The sequence below is a fragment of the Falco naumanni genome, chromosome 6 (genome assembly GCF_017639655.2).
Source record: "Falco naumanni isolate bFalNau1 chromosome 6, bFalNau1.pat, whole genome shotgun sequence".
Taxonomy (NCBI): Eukaryota; Metazoa; Chordata; class Aves; order Falconiformes; family Falconidae; genus Falco; species Falco naumanni.
In genome coordinates, this window is record NC_054059.1 from 1,618,624 (window position 1) to 1,633,773 (window position 15,150).

General features: G+C 43.5%; 1 protein-coding gene across 5 annotated transcripts in view; it reads left to right on the forward strand.

Annotated features, from left to right (window-relative positions):
• Positions 1-2,290: 2,290 nt before the first annotated feature.
• Positions 2,291-15,150, forward strand: part of GPR63 (G protein-coupled receptor 63) — a 31,917-nt gene continuing 19,057 nt past the window's right edge. For 3 of the 5 annotated variants that reach the window (XM_040598838.1, XM_040598839.1, XM_040598840.1), the window contains exon 1: positions 2,292-2,652. The gene's annotated coding sequence lies outside the window, so the exon portion shown is untranslated. Of the gene's footprint in view, positions 2,653-15,150 lie in introns of all 5 variants that reach the window. The other 2 variants (XM_040598842.1, XM_040598841.1) reach the window with 2 other exon arrangements.

Consider the following 15,150-nt stretch of genomic DNA (forward strand, 5'->3'; position numbering starts at 1 on the left):
AACTATTACAAGGTTAACCCTTGTATAGCTGTGAATCCAGGTAAGTTTGTCAATTTTCTCTGCACCTGGCCAGACACAAAATGTATGAATACGCCTTTGCTACGGTGCATAGTTGTCATGCCAATACCTATCCTGATTTCCCAAAGCAGCACTGAATATAAAGGGGAAAAAGGTCACAAACCACAAAAAGCAGTTTCGGGAGGGCAGACAGAACCTCATTGTTTGGGATTTTTTGGCAAGACAGGTAGTGATCCTTACTACAGTGTTCCAGATACAGTCAAATTATTGTACTTATAATAGGGGTAAAAAAAACCCCAAACACCCCACAAACAAAACAAACCAGTCAGTTCCCTACAGAGCAATCCTGCTTAGCAGAGTTTTTACCCCAGCCACATACTCCCACAGATCACCATCCCTACACACCATCTGGCTGCTTCTTCCAGTTTATGACTCTCCCAAATCTGGGGTGCTCCGTGGCAACTGGAGCCACGGATGCTTTAGTTTCTCTTTTCAAATTCCACTTTTCAAATGCTTTCCTAAAGCTCCTTTCCAAAGCAAAGAAGGAGATGTGAAGCCCATACCTAAAACCAAGGCATATTTACACAAATCCATTGCGTGCAATTAGGCAGATTGAGAATTAAACAAGGTATTACAAGAAGGTATCCACTGCTATATGTAGTTCCTTGCTATGGCAGTAAGAACCAGACATTGTTAGGTTTAATTACTCAAAAAACCCACTACAGGATCATTTTAAAAGGTATTGTTGCCTCTTCCACAAGATGGAGTGCAGTGATAATATCTGAGGATTTTCAAATTGAATTAATATATCATGCCTCCCCTATGCTAGAAAAAGCCTTTAAAGACTTTATCCAACCACACCAAAACAAATCAGAAGCCCCAGTGGGGTAGTTTCTCACTGGTTAGTTATGCTTATTTCAGATGGGAGGAGTTCAGAGTGCATCCCAGAAAACAAACGGAGCCCACATTTTGAGCTTTCTACTCGAAATGAGCAGTAGAACGTAACATCTATTTTCCTCTGCTAGGAAATTTCCACAAAAAATGTGCTCACACCCACTTGTTAAGGAAAATGTAAGAATAAAGACGAAATTTTACTTGGTCGAGCATTTTTAAAGCAGCCAGAAAGAATTGCTTCCTTTCTGGATTTGCCTTATGGTTCTCAACCATAGCTCTGTGGGTGCAGGGCAGCTGAACTCAATCAAGAGCTGAACTTCTCAAAAGTCAAAGCAGTATCAGTGGATGGAGCTGCTGACATTTTGCTGGTATCCCATCAGCTTCATGCTCACGAGATCCATTTGGGAGAATGAGAACCTTCCTTATTCTTTCATGTTCCACTTTCTGCGAGCAGTTGTGATCTGATGTAGTGACCTGTTAGCTGGCAATCAGGTAAATGCAGTTTGAGTAGGAAAAGGGATTATGAAACTTACTGGTTCAGCTATCAAGTTCTGCAATACAATAGTCTTCGTATCAGTTTACATCCTTGTACACCCACTTAATACAATACAGTGAGTCTTGCCAAAAATACATACTTTAATTATGAGAACAAAATGACTAGCTAAACCCACAGTAAGCTACCCCGAATGACATAGACTTTGGCCTGAAATAACGCTATTGCCTGCACCTCTCAGCATCGGTAGTCACCCTATCCCAGGTTTAGGGGTGATACGGCTGCCAGTACCACAAACCGCGTGACCTTAGTGCTGTGACTATATCCTACTGGGCAGGCCGGCCTCCTCTCCGAGTTACCTATGTGGGCAACGAGGAGACGTAAAGGCTGGCCTCGGTCCCTAAAGACCGGCCGGCACAACTCTACACAATCGAGCCAGTTATTCCCCAGAGGCATTTTGTAGTAATTTTCCCGTTAGGTACACGAGGGCTGCAGTACCACCGAGCACATACCACGCTGACGTCCCTGCCCGGCGGGAGGCTGGGGGCTCCTTCGCACTTGCTCGCCCTGCCTTCCGCATCTCTTCTACCTGCATCTTAACGAGGCGTCTCCAACTCCGCAGGCACAGCCTGCGCGACACTCGGCGCCGAGGAACGGGTGGCGGTCGCAGCGCAGCCGAGCCGCCCTCCGCCGCCCCTCCGGCCGCCGGTGCGGGGCGCAGGGCTCGGCGGGCGCCCCCCCGCCCCCCCCCCCGGCCGCCCCCCGGGAGCGCCCGCCGCCGCCGGGGGCCGCAGGAGCCGCTCGGCCGGAGCCTGCGCGCGCCCCCGGGAGGCGGAGCCGCCGCGCGGGCGGGCGGGGGCGCGGGCGGGGTTCGGCGGCGCTGCGGCGAGCGGGACGGGCGGCCCGGGGAGGCTGCCGGCAGGCGGGAGGCGGCGGCTCGCCTGCCTGCTCCTCGGCCCGGCGGTTCCGCGGCGCTGCCGGTGCGGCGGGGCCGCCGCCGAAGCGAATGGGGAGGCGGCGCTGAGCGGGCTGCCCTCCGCGGGGGTCGGCCGCCGACGGCAGCGGCGCGGCGGGCGAGCGATGCCCCGCACTTTTCTGCTCGCGCTGCCCTTCCTCTTGCTCCGGCTCCTGGCTTTGAAGCTGTTGTTTTCCCCGGCCGCCGCGATGGCAGGAAACTTCCCGGAGGGTTGGGCTCAGGCCGGGCTTGTGCTGCGCTGGGCTCCGCAGGGCACCGGCCACGCCGTGAGGTGAGGCGAGGCGAGGCGGAGGCGTTGCGCCGCGGCCGGCGCTGGGTTCGCCGGCGGCAGTTCCGCGGCGCTGGGTGCAGCCGCCCCTGATCCGAGGGGGGGCGGGGGTCCGGGCGGCAGGAGGGGGCACAGTTGCAGCGGGGACCGCTGAGAGCCCCGCACCGTCGCGCCGGTTCCCCCAGCCGGGGTCCCAGGGCCGGGAGGGAGTTGCATCCCCGGGGGGACGCGGGGAGTCCGTGCCCGCGGGCTAGGCCGGTTCGGGGATCGGCGCCCCGCGCAGGCTGCGCGGGCCCAGGGCGGCCCGGCGCCCCCTCTCCCGGCGGCGGCGCTGCCGGAGCCGTTGGCGGGCAACGGTCAGCGGCGCGCGGGCTCCGCGGCGCTGAGGGGAGGCGGCGGCGGGCGGGGCCCGGGGGCAGAGCGGGGCCCGGGGGCGGGAGCGCAGCAGCCCCCGCGGGAGCGCTTGGCCGCGTCCCCTGGCCGTGCGGCGGGCGGGGCCGCGGGGTGCCGGTGTCCTGCGGCGGCGGGGGGCCGGGGTCGGCGGGGGGGGGCGGCTTCCGGGTTGCGCCTGACCCCCGTGGGCTGGCCCCGCTCTCCGGAGCGCCCCAGCCGAATTCCACCCCGCCCGTCACCGGGGCCGCGGGCGCCCCTCGCTCCCTGGGGCGGGACGCTCCGGTAGGGGGGTCTGGCAGCGCTCAGCCATCTGCTCCTCGGACTCCGAGTGTGCAAAACTCCCGGTCGGGGAGAACCGGCCGGTGCCTGGTGCGGTGTGCATGTGGCTCCTGACGTGCGGAGTCGCTCCTGGGGAAAAAGAAGTGCCTCACTTAAAAAATACCAATTGTTTTTCACCTACTTAAACGAGTATGTAATTTTTATTTGGGTTTTCCACACGGTTTTCTTCACGCTCAGGTTTTAAAAGTCAGGTTGTACAATGCAGCCTAATATATATACACATATATGCTAAAGAAATCATGAAGTTTTCATTGTAAATCAGTGAAAACACTTTTCCAAGAAAACGGTGGATTTGCATAGATGGAAGCAACATGCATATTTTAAACCTAGGTATAGCTAGCAAGTTAGATCCGTGCCCAAGTGGGTTGTTAAATAAAATTCTTTATCCTTACTGAAAACACGAATGCTTAAACAGTGCCAAATGGCTTTTGTAGAATGCATTTTCTGTGGGACATCTTATGCTTTCTAACATTACAGCAAAGGTGGCAGAGGCATTGGATTATGAAAGGGGAAGTTTTAAATGGCCATTTCTAGATATCTGAAACTGGAAAGAGATTTCAAAGGGTATGATAACACAGAATAGCCTTGTATTGTCAGTTGTCAAATGTATTTTTACAGTTTTCTATTGTGAAAACGTATTTGCTAACATCGTTGTAGCTATGTTTCCAGGATAACATGAGACTTGCTAGTAATTATATTTTTAGTCTACAGAAGCAGGTTTCGTACTTAGAAGAGTAATAATTTCTAAATAACTAATTTGAAATATTTACTGCCAAATGATCAACCCTTAAAAACTGAACTTCTTACACTATTTTGCATGACTCATTTATTAGAGTAGCCTTACTATAAAAGAGTATTATAAATCGATAGAAGTTGTTTTTTTTTAGTGAGAAAATAAATGAGACTGTGAATATTAGTTGATGATATGCAAGGTCTGCCTGCTCAGAGGGAACAGGAAGAAGCCAAGAAGAGCTCTACTAATTTCTAATTTTCTTCTTGTATACTACAATGTGTAGATGACTTGTCAGGTGGTGCTGATCAGGCTATGCTTGTATGCTTCATTGCATTTGCCACTTACAAAGTCTTTCTCTAAGAATAATAGCAGATAAAGCCTAGGAGAGGGTATGACCTCTTCTTTACCAGTTAATTAAATACACTCCAGACTGCTTTCTGGCCCTGAAGCCAACTGGCACGGATTAGCACTTGTCAGTGCTGCTAAACTCCTGCCTTCCAGAATGGGGTAGCTGAGTACAAGCTCCTAGTTGGGACTGCCTCCTGGCCTGTGTTAAATGCAACATCGTGCCTCAGAATTGCATGGGAGAGCTGTAGCTGGCCTGGGTTAGAAGGGTGTTGTGCCGGTCTGTAGCAGTTCAGCAGTCTGTGTGACTGCGTTTCGTTTCCCAGGAATGGCTTCTGGCATTGCTTGATTTACTGGTGCGAGCATAGTCTATCAGTAACAGTGTAAGTAGCCTCTTTTAACTCTGTGCTCAGTCATAGTGATCTAGTTTTCCTGCACTGAGTATCTCTGGCACTATAAAAAGCTGCTTTTCATAGTCAGCTGCTTAGAGTTGTCAGGGCTGCTTTCTTCTCCACTTGTGCAGGTGGGTGAAGAGGAAGTAGGTGAAGGCTTGGTGGCTCTCCCACTTGCCCATACGGGAGGGGTAAATCGGGAAAGGCTTACATGACTTGTTCTGCTTGTCTGGGAATGTACTTCCAGGGCAGTGCATACCCATAACCGATGCTGATGGCTAGGTGTGAGCTCCATGGCCTGCATTCTCATGTTGTTTTGCTGCTTTCTTAATTATTTTGCTACAAGTAGCAAGTTGGGCAGAACAAGTATTTTTTTTAGTGCTGTGAAGATTATTTACTTCTAGATGCCTGGAGAGGTTACTAGCCTGTTAAAATTATTAGAATAGATGTTTAAAATAAATCATTATGGACTGCCACCATCCTTACTGTCTTTTTTTTGTCACTTAAACTAATAAAGCCAGTGTACTTTGTAACGTTTCTGTATGTGTGTGTTTTGGTTGACATTTTTGCAGTATTTCACTGTTCAGTTCAATAATGAAACTGTGCATGTGCATTGTACTTTATGCTGTGCTTGCATTTTGAGTATCAATATGTATAGCTAATCTCACGTACTAGTCTCATAAATAAATTTTAAAGCAATTCTAAAAGATATCAGAATTAATTGTTACAGATGAGGGAACTGAGGCAAGAGGAAATGTAACGATCTAAGGAATCCTAGTTGTAGGATCCAGAAGTAAAATCTGAGATTGAAAATTGATCTGTTGGGTCGCACTGCCTCTCACAGACATGTAAAATACTTTAATAGAGCGGTGTATTTTTTTCTCTATATTTGCTGGCAGCCAAAATTTTTCTAACCTAGCTAGCAGCACAGTTTGAACTGAAATAGAAAAGTTTAGTCGCCTCATTTTCAGTTGAGGATAATGCTTAATACTTACCTAAACCTTATGTATATGATGGAACTTGGTAAAGGCTTTAAAGTACTTTTCTGAGCAGGCAGCTTGTCTCAGTGAAATTCCAGTCAATTTCATTTGAATAAAACCTCATAAAATACAAATCTTACACATTGAAATGTCTCAGTGTTACTTTAGAAGAAAGGTGAACTATCCTTTTCTTCTACCTGTATGTAAAAGCACTGATTCAGTAAGGTGTATTTACACTTAGGCACATGTCTGAGAAGTCCCGCTGGTTTGAATAGCACTTAGAAAACCCTCTTGCATAACTGTAACCTAATTTACCTCTATCTAGATGTATATTATACACAAACTGTGTTTAAAAGAATATTAAGACCACATAAGCACAGAAGTGTCTGGAAATTTAAAGCTTTGAAGTGGTGATGATGTGGCCTTTGGGAGCTGTGCTCTATACCATCTAGGATCTGCTTGGGGTTTTTTTCTTCAGAGCACTTAGCATCTCAAATTGGGCAACAAAAATTAGTAGATGGTTATGATTTTTGTGTCTCTCTTGATTTTCTCCTCCTCGGAGTTACTAAAGCACTGTTTGAATTGTGTTGATTAAATATGATGTGGTGACACACAGTAATTGTGGAGAAAGCAAGGTTTTGAACAGTTCGTTTTGGTGAGCAGCGGGCCTTCTAAAGGAAGCTGGATTCTGCGTGGATAAGTAGTATTTAGTCATGTTGTTAAAGCCTATGTCATAGTGTTTAATTGCAGTTTTATAACTGCTACTTCTCAAGTCTTAAGAGCTTGACATTCAAACTTTAATAGCATTAGTTTTTTAATATAGTTTTTGGGTGTGTAACTTTCCCAGTGCATTTTTTTTATCCCTAAAGCAAATGGAAGCAAAATGAATATTTTTTTTTTCCCCTGAGGTATCTTTGATAATTTCTTAGGTCCTTAGCAGAGTTAGAACCTCTAAATACCAATTGAGGTCTGTATACTGTAATACTGATATAACTAAATACTGTCTGAGCTGTAGTAGTAGGTCATGATCCATAAACGGATTGACAGTGAAGGGAAAGGGAAATAGCATGCTTTATGCATGGATTACTGAATGACTCACGTTATCTCATAATTTTTATGTAATATAATATAGCTGACTTACGGAGGATGGGGAGACTTCAAGGCTTAGTTTCCATTCTGTTGTACACAGGCCAATGCTGTCTGGTGACGTTGTTTTCCCTGCAATATTTTACTGACCTGTTTCTTCTGGGCCGTCTTATTGCCCAGCTGCTTCCTGCATTTTTCTGCCAGATCCTTCTCGTAGTTGCTTTATGTATAATTTCTAGTTGCTAGTCATTTAGTTGGCCAGTTAGAATATTTTATCCTAACCTAGTTTGCAGCCCTCTAGTTGCATCAGTCAGATCAGCTAGCCAAGCAGATCAGGTCAAGAAAGCAAAGGGGAAAGAGGCTTTCAGATTCCCATGGTTGGATTTAACAGGCTGTGGTGAAGGAATAATCACTGTTGTAGCCAAAGTGGGCTGAGACGGGAGTGTAGAACTGCAGAATAATTGAGACTGGAAACAACCTCAGGAGGTCACGTGGGCCATCACTCTGCTCAGCACTGAGCCAGACTGAAAGTTAAGTGAGGTTGCTCAGGGTCATGTCCACCTAAGTTTTGAATATCCTCAAGGATAGAGATTTTGCATCCTCTGTGACTAACCTGTTCCAGTGTTTGACTACTCTCACTATGAATTCTTTTTTCCTAAGGCTAAATCTGTTACCCATACTGTAGCTTGTGTGCATTGTCTTTCATCCTTTGCTGTGAACCTCCAAGAAGAATCCAAGAAGAATCATTCAAAACAGTGGATTTTTTTCAAATGCTTAATAACGTGCTTTCTGTCAGGAATATATATAACTTTTGCCAAACATATAAAACCCAATTCTTTTCCAGCCAGTCTTGCATACCTTATTCAATATTACGCTGATCAAATCTGTTGAATAACTTTTTTTTTTTTTTTAAATGTCTGCAAGATAAAAATATTTTGCTGGTCTTGCTTTTTGAAACAGGTAAGATGTTTGAAATTTCTCCTTTTTTTTTCTCCCACATGATCATGCATTGTATTTTCCAGCAGGTGTCTGCCTTATTAGGTGCGATGAATGGATGCTGGTGATTTAGGAGGCAACGCTAAATCTTCAGTTTGAGCTTCTGAAAGCTAGCTATCTTGTCCTGTGATTTCATTTCTTCAACCTCATTAGGTGTATGGACCCCTGCATAGCAAATTTAAACCCGCTGGCAGCAGGCTACCTTTCAGGAATCTGTTAGAATAATCTCCAGAGGACTATGGTGACACTGAGGTATTCTCAACTAGCCCTCCAGGCACAGTCAATGAAGAAGAATAAGCTTGTCTGGAAAGTGGTTTATCCCACCTATAGCTGAATTACTTGCTTAGTAATTAGCAAACTCTCTGCTTTGTATCTAATGAGAGTCTCAATGGCTCTATTAGCTTTGCTATCCAGCTTTTAGGACAGCTACGTTTAGGCAAGGTTAATCCTTAGTGAGCACCTTTGCAGTCCTTTATTTTCTTGTCATTATTCAATATATGGTCACATGCTTTATTTACAATCCATTCTGAATGCTTAATAATTAACTTCAGTGAGTGTTTCCTCTGTGGTTCTGTTCATCCCTATATCATCTCAGCTCTTTAGGAATGTTAAATATTTTCATTACCTTGCTATCTTGTACAAGATATGTTATAATTTTAAAAACAGGAAAAGGGAAAAAAGTGATAGGAAAAGGTCACAAACAAGAGGTGTTCAGTTTGGATTGCTTTGAGCTCAAGGGGGAAACTTTGCAACAAAGTGGGAGAAAAAGCATGTATTTTTAATGCAAATTGCAAAACAGTAATTCTGTCTTTCTAAAGCTTAGTTAGACCTTTGAAACGTGATACTACTTAGAAGTGGTTATTGCTACAAGTTTTCTGCATGAGTAGCGCAATTCACAAAATTATCCCTTTCAAAGGATTGTACAAGGTTCATTGTGTGTAATGATAGAAGAGTATGATATCTTGTGAAAAATAGATGACTTTTTTTTATAACAAAGACTTGAAAAGCAGTTTGAAAACACATGATATTATACGTTGATTAAATTCTTATCTTCAGTAGGTAATACTCTAACAATCCTTTTATTACTTGATCATTTTGATTTAGACTTCTTTGTCAGTTGTCACTTCTGAATTTTCTGGATTGTTACATGATATTTCTGGATGTCTTTAGAAATACATGCACGTAAGGTATTAATGATATTTTGATTTCCTGTATCACTTAACTGTATGTGTATATGCTTTTGCATATATAAATTCCAAAGCAGAGATAATGATCTCAAATTGTATTTGTATCCAAATTTCCTGTGCTATGTCTTACTACCAAAACAATTTTAAGAAATAAAGTAAAAAAAATTCCAAACCAAAATCCAAACATCCCCCACCTAGCCAAAGACGTGCCATGAAATGTTGAAGGAATATGCGTGCTATGTTTGCACTTCCATTCTCTCAACAATGTACACATGCACACCGGTACCCCAGACCTTTGTATGCTTGTATTGAGTACTCTGGAAAAGTTTGTGTGTGGCCTGGAGAGGAACTACCTGTTTCTTTTTGGAGCAAAATCAACTGAGTACCAGTGGGGCCTCCCACCTCTTGCCTTATTTCTGATGTGAAGGGTTCATGAGTTGGTACAGTTGAGAAGTTAATTCCATCCTTCACGCTACTGAATTCATTCAGCATGTCTGCTCAGGCTCCAAGTGTGTTCTTTATGATAAGGAGGTGACATTTGAAAGAAATTTGGCAATATTTAATACTGACTCATAAAGGCACTGTTTTATAAATGCTGTTCAGAGTATTTATAGAAGGGAGAGGCTGTACTATGCCTTACTGGTATCAGGACATCCGCATCTGCCATAAGAAATTTCCATTGCATTTATTGTGAGGATAGGGACAGGGCTGAGTGCATTTGCTGACTGAGTTAAGCATCTTTTCCTTCCCCTTTCCCTTCATTTCGGTTAAATAAGAAGGCAAGTTCCGACTGAATTCATCTTTTCTGGAAATACGAAATCAAAGCATGAAATCTCAGGTAATGCCACTCTGCTGTTAAACTGCTAGATCCAAGTGAACTGGACTAAATGTATGTTTTCAAGGCCAGCACAGATGATAGACTTGAAAAAGCGTTTCCACAGTACGCTGGCAATATGATGATACACTTTGAGCGATTATCAGCAAGGCTGAAGATGTAATATCCCTTGTATATTCTCTCTGTTCTCTCCATTGTTTTCAAAGTCCACCTCTGTTCCTGGGTATGCAGCTAGTCAAATAATTAATTGGATTCTTCTTTATTTGGTGCCAATATAAATGAATACAAATTAGGCATTAGTAAGGGGCTGACCAGTCACTTTGGTGATTTTTCAAGATGGTTCTAAAACAATGAGGTCTTCCTCAATTGGATGATCTCAATTCCATTATGGTGTTTCATGGCCTCCTGGCAAGCTCCAGAGCATACTGAGGATCCCAGCATCTAACTCCAGGAAGAGGGGGGGGGCTGGTGAATTTCTTCTGGGCGTAGCTTGGTGTCAGGTGTTGACAGGGCAATTTCTGTAGTTTTCTGAAACTACAGGATTGTGGAGTGCGCTCGTAAAGCATTATGCAGCTCTTACATAGAAGCATGCATCTGACTGGATTGTTCAGGCAGTACAGATGTATGCCGTATAGATACGTAAAGGTGTGGAACTGTTAAGAAAAAAAAAAATAAAAATAGATTTCTGAAACTGTTTAGATGAATTTGCTTTCCAGAAATGCATGTTCTGTCTGACTGCTGAGTAAGCTTATGTGATTACCTCAAAGCTGCGTTGAAATCAGGTGACATCAGTCTCAGTCCTAGTAGGAAGAAAGTGTGTGTGTGTGTGTAAAACCAGATGGTAATAAACAAACAGACTCCATTAAGGTCTTGAGTTGGGGCTTCATTTTGATGGGTATTTACTAGAGTTGCCAGACGTTGGCCGAAAGGCCTACCAAGTTCACTACTCAGCCAGTCTGGGGACTGCAACACCACTGTCTTCCAAGTATTTCAAAGAGCTGTTTTCCAAAATATATGTATGTATCAGTTGATTAACAGCCTGTTCCCTGAGAACTTGCTGTGATCACCTATATAACATATGTATGGTTGAACGCAGAAGTGATTTTAGATTAGCATTTGTGAATTTGACCCATTTCTTCATTCACCTGAAAGGAAAGACTTGAAAAATTGCTTCTTTCTGATATAGTCAGCCTGCTGCTTTCTTGGAACCAGCCATCACCAAAGCATCTGAAAAATGTTGGTTGTAGTCGATGGCCAGGTGGGGCTTGTTTGAAGGAAGCATCAGGTGTCTAGAGTAAGTGCTACTGTATTAAGTAGTTCCTAAAGGGATGCTAGCCAGTGAGTAGCAGTGAGAAACACTGCTTGGTGCCTTGCCTGAGGAGACTCCTGATTTATGCAAGCTCAAATCTCTCTTCAGTTTCTATCAGCAAGTCAGGCAATACGGACTCATGTGCCACTGCCGTGCGGTGGAGTCGGGCAAAGCTATGTAGGTTTATCACTGAAACGGTTCACTGCATGGCAAAATCATTCTGTGGATTAAAGACTGGCTTGTTGTTGATGGATCTTTTGAGATGTAGGCGATGAGGAGGTTGCTCTGCTCTACACAGCTGATTAATTCGCCTGTTGGATAAGAACTGAATTTCCTCCTGCCAGGTTGGAGTTGCCAAATTCGTGCAAAAAGGGTGTACGATTAAGATGCATTCTGGCATTTTACGTTGTATCCATTCATCCTGGTGGTACAGGGCCTGATTTTACCTAGTTTCAGCTTAGCTTGGCTATGGCGTTGGGGAACTTCTAGTTAACCTTCCAGTCTCTGAACTGGCTTTCCTGAACGTTTTCAATTTGTGATTTTTATGCTCTTAACTATGTTTAGATGTTGCTGGTGGGGACTGGATTTTTATTTTAGTTTGCACAGACTATTTATAGTTTTAGATTAAAAACCTGAAGAGTAAGTATTTTTAAGACAAGAGGCTCTACTTTGTAACATGATTAACTTTTGATGGGTGTTTCTGGCTGCCGTTAATAGTGTTGTATTTCCTGTCTTTCAAATAATTTCTCTTAGAAATGTCTTAAGAGAACAGGTTGACCATGTGCAGTTCTGAAGGCTCCTTCAGCAGGGCATGGTGCAATAAACATGAGAGAAATGTTTTCATTTCTGAAACTCTTGGTGGAAGATGATACACAAGATCTCTCCCTCTCGGAGCCAGGACTTAGGTCTTCAGCAGCTTTACTTACAACTGTTACAAAAGCATTTCTTTCTTGACGCAACACGTGGAAGTTTAAAGTCCGTGTGCCATTCTCGGTACGTGAATCACTTATTCAAGCTAGAGCAGGGAGAGTTTGCGTGTGTGTGTAAGAACATTATTGCTTTTCCGGATTCATTTATACACTCACAAATTATGATGACTGTATGCTGTTTAAAATATAAATGTTTTTGAGCCTGTTTCCGGTGTACAGGAGGATATGGTTTGGGAATTTAGGTTTCTGCAGCCAGATGGATTATAGTGTTGCTAAGGAAACAGACTATAAATGAAGTGGCAGCGAAGTGTCCTTAGAACATCAGACTGCTTGAAGCTGGTATTTTAAACTCGTTTAGGTGGGTAGATAAATTGATGATGCAATGAGAAGTTAATTTCCTGTATTTTATGGTTCATTAATTTTTATTGCTTTGTTAGTATTTACAAAGGGTACCTTAACTTCTCAACCAGACTACCTGGTGTGTGGGTCACTGAACAAAAATTTGCTGTTAAAATTAGAAAATGGACAAAAGCTGTACAGTAAAACAGATACTAAAATAATCATTAAAGCTACCGCTCAGTGGATAAAGGTGTAACAAGGACCTGGCAGGAGAAAACTGGGACTAGGAAGCAAGCCGAGATTCTTCAGAGTACATGGGAAAGGATACAGCTGTTACGGACCTTGTGAAGTTACAGGTTTTGAACTTACTGTATAACCTGTTTAACATCTATGTTATACCTGTCTGATTTACATATGTGAAGTTGCTCAGAGCAAGTGATTTGAATTGTGGTTTTGATAGTTGCTCTGCCCAAGAAGAGACTTTGGCTCTTTTTTCTAATGCTTTTGCTGAAAACGTATCGGGTTTCCAAACCAGGATTATTGATTGATATGCCAGGATTATTTTAGCTGAGCCATTCTAGCTAAGCATGTGGCTGTAGGGATCGAGATTTGACTTAAGTAAGCTGAGCCCAGAGGACAGACAGCAACCACTAGTGTGGACTGACTGGATGGGACAAGGAGAAGGCAGGAAGGGTTCTGAATAGCCAGATTTACCTGCAGACCTCAGACTTTTAAAAGCATATGGATAGGATGTGGACCTTCTAAGTTCACCGATGTAAAAGTAATGTGCTTATTTCACACTGCTTGTTTTGCTTTTAAGTGCCTTGTGTTCCTGCAGTTAAAGTCCCCTTGCATCTTGATGGGCTTGGAAACTGAAATACCAAAGAAGGTAATGGTATCCATGTTCTCAGCATTGTGTGAGTTGTGGTTTAAGATAAGAGGAATGACTAGTCTGTATCTAGATATGCTATACTTAGAATGGCACCCACTTCCAAAAAAAACTGGTGGTAGCAGGTAGGTAGATAGTGAAGGGCAACGCAAAAACCCAACACAGGAGTCTGCTCTGCTGTTTTGAGGTTGTATCCCATGCATACAAGGGTGTGAATTCAACCATACAGGCAAGCGGTTATAACTTTCTTCAGACATATTATTTGTGGGGCATATCTGCTCAGAGTGACTGCCATGGACTGAATACGCATGAGTTTCACAGGCTCTGCTTGCTTAAGAAGAAAAGGAATAAAAGTGGGCTGGGAGGAGAACAGGCAATGGTTGAGCCTCTCGGAGCTTCATAGCTACTTCTGTAACAAAAAGGAGATCTGGAAAGGTCATTTGTAAGACTGCTTGGCAAGTTCTTACCATTTTCAAAGACAGGTTGTGAGCTAAATATGAAATGGAAGGGCAAAGAAGTATGTAATACAGAGAGAGTTGGTCAGTAGAATTGCCATTCTGTGTTTTCTGAGTTGAAATTAAACTGTTTTCAGTAAAACATACTCTGGAAAATGAGTCATTGTTCTAGCAGCCTTAAACCTCTTCAACATGCAGTGTTTAAACTGTTCTTTAGAGTACATTGGAGGGAATTGTTTCTGGTCTTTTCAGCCAGGTAGGCAAAAGAGGGCATTGTGGAGATGGCATTGTGCACTATAACGTTTCCCTCCATGTGTGTCATATGACTGGATTTATTGCATTGATGTCAGAACTGTCAGTCCATATACAGATCAGGATCTGCCACTGCCTTGTCACTGGAAACGTTAGCCAGGATAGACTGTGGCTGTCACAGCGCGTACTTTCCATCTTTAACTGCGCCTTCGCTGAGAGACTTTAGGATTGAGCCATTTTAATTGTTGTGGTGGCTGTTTGCTCCCCGAAGGATGCCTTGCACTTTTCCTAAAAGTCACTTTCTCATCTTCTGACAAACTGTGAGCCTGTTATGTGGTGGAAGGAGCTATAGGACCCATGAGAAAGCTGGCAACAAAGATCATGCCCTAGATCAGATTAACCGTTGTTGCAGAGTGCCCATAGGGAAGGATAGTAGAAGGAAGACAGGAGCTACATGAAAATGTTCTGAAGGATTCATTGTGGCTCTTGGACAATTGGTTGAGCCTGGATAAGAAATATTTGGAGGGAACTGAATTAAATGTACCATACCATAACAATACTTGTTCCATCACACCTGGCTAAAGTGCCTCTTTTTGTGTAAACAAAATAATAATAATGATGTAGAGATTTTGCAGAAATATGTTAAATTCAACAAGTTTTTCAATGGAAAAAACAATAAGATTAGGTAGTCAAAAAATTCTATAGAAGTTATTTTCAGCAGCTCTGGGGAGTGTAAAGGAGCTGTTACCACAAGCTTGACTATTACATCCAGAGTAGAAAAGCGGTGTTGATAGAAATAAAGAGAAATTAACCTGAAGATTAGACAGAAATACTTAACTTTTCTGCCTTTCTTTGGGACTGATTTAAAGTTATATTTTTATTGACAATCAATATGTCTTTTGTAGTATCCTGATACAGGGTCCTTTAAAACTATCTGCAAACCTTCCCCAGTTGTTTGAAATTCTTTTTTTAAACTTCTCTTTTTCTCCTGTCTTAGAAATACAGAAGCATCACTTCTGATTTTGTAGGTGTTCTTTTTGCT